The following is a 2,421-nucleotide window of genomic DNA, read 5'->3' on the forward strand; positions in this document are numbered from 1 at the left end:
CACCAACCCAAAAATTATATAACCGTGCACTTCATTCTTCAGCACAGCCATTCAGACTCAAAAAATTTTGCAAGAATGTAGCTTGCGTGTCCAAAATAAATAAATAAAAACAAAACAGTTCGCAAAGAACAAAAATTTAGAATAATTTATTTGTTTCCCTCCATAATCCGTGCTTGTTAGCAGCATAATTCCCACAAACTTCACAATACATGCTACATAGCAGATCTCCATGGAATCTTAATCTTATATTTACCTTCAAACCCCCAACATTATCATCACCCAAGTTGCTCCACCGCACTTCCAGGACAAACCAAGAGCTCCTCATCAGGTTCATTTACGCGCCAATCAATTGTTTAATTGTTCCATTACCGCGAGAGACGTATTGACTGTCGAAGGACTTGCTTCACAGGAAGAGGTATTTAATTTAATTTAAAACTAAATCCCAAAGCAAAAACAAGAATATCAGCACAATCATTGACTCCATAAAGCAAATACTGTGTAAAACATCAACAAATTACAGAAATATAGGCTTTCAGTGTTAATAGAAAAAATACCATTTAGGGATACGCTTTTCTGCAGTAAAGTCCAATGTGAAGACGCCACTCTCTGATGCAGTAACTGAAACATAAAAACGGACGCCAGTCATTGCAAAAGAATGAAATACTCCGTTTTCGTCGAAGGTGAAAGCTATCATAGCCATTGACATTTTTAACTACCGAAAAAAGAAGTTCATGGAAAGACTTCAGAATTTCGCTTTCCGGTGAGAATTAAACTATTCTTCTCGTCAAACAGGAAACTTAAAATTTTAGCCTACCAATTTGCTTTAAAAACAAAGAAGCAAAATCGTATTAACAATAAAACGATTAAGATACAGCCGCTCTAATGCCCAAGACAAGAAAAAGAAGTAATGGGAAAAAAGAAAAAGCTTTTAGCCAGTAACATTATAAATAAAAATCCACACGCGTTCGACAAGTTGCCTAATAGACGACTAGCAAACAACCCTCAATCTGCACAAATATCAAAATAGATGCTGAAGATAGTGGCGGGAAAGCAAAAACAAAGTACCTGCAAAATGTCGAGGTCTCGCTCGATTGAAATGCCAACGAGAAAGTCAATGCTCCGGCTTATTGCAAGCTGAAAGAGGAGAATTGGAGTATCATCGGACATCGATGAGGAGTCAGATACATAATCAAAAACAAAACTTGTCAAAGATTTTTAGATCTTCAGTGTATCTTATGTCTCATAGTAAATGCATTTTTATGAACCTTCTCAAATCTTTTTGGGATTATGGCCACCTCTTTCTTTTGAACTGCTCCAAGAGCTTTTACAGCAACGTGCTCCATACTACCAAACCACTTCTTACGAACAAGGGACTCTGGTACCCAATTAAATAAATGAAGACGATCTCTTAAGATAAGCGAGCGTTAAAAAAAAAAAAGTATGAACATCACCATAAGAAGATTTTAATACAAATAAATAATCCTGATCTGAGAACATGTGAAGTATGTGGCTCCTTTTTCTCATCTAATCCTGTCCCCGCAAGCACAGCCCATACTTGGTGATCCATGGCGCTCAATGGAGGGGGGAAAATCATCCATCGTCAACTATATATATACACACACATGTATAAGGCGTGGGTCTCAAGCAATTAATCAGAAGCCTTAATTGAACGACAGCTTAGAATCAATCAACCAAATCAATCATGTAACGTTCAAATTACCAATTAAAAGCATTTGTTGAACTACCGTTTAGAATAAATCAATAAGTAATCAATCAAATCAATCAAGTAACGATCAAATTAGTAACGTTCAAATCAGAAACATTGTTCAATGCAAGCTTATTTTTTCCTTATTAAATTCGTGGCTCTGTTATATTGGGGTTATTAATATATTAGAAGGAAAATTCGTCGGCAAAAAAAAAAACAGTTAGAAGGAAAATTACTTTACAAAATTTTTAGAGGCTAAATATATGTAAAAAAATATTTTATGGTGTTAAATGTATTTTTTTAAGGTGACAATGTACCTTTTTTTATAATAATATTGAATGTAACTTCCCTAGGTAAGATATAAAAATAAACTTTGAGAAAGTTCATGTTCAGGCTGTTCTTTTTGAAAATACAATTTTTTGGGTTGACTATGGTAATGCAAATTTAATTACACATATATTATTTTCTTAGTATTGCATAAAGGAAAGAATTATAATGATGCTAGTTACAAAAAAAAAAAAGGAATTTTGGCAAAAAAGAAGGAGAAGAATTACAAAGTGGTTTTTTTTTTTTTTTTTTTGCGATTATCAAAATCAATTGATACAAAGGCTACAAAAGAGGGAGAAAAATCGCAAAGTCATGAGGAAAAAATAAAATTGGAATGGAAATATTGCTTATTTATCGAAGGGTGTTCAGAAAATCTGTGTAGCATGTAA

The sequence above is a fragment of the Neltuma alba genome, unplaced genomic scaffold (genome assembly GCF_004799145.2).
Source record: "Neltuma alba isolate B1F8T4 unplaced genomic scaffold, ASM479914v2 tig00010927_pilon, whole genome shotgun sequence".
Classification (NCBI taxonomy): domain Eukaryota; kingdom Viridiplantae; phylum Streptophyta; class Magnoliopsida; order Fabales; family Fabaceae; genus Neltuma; species Neltuma alba.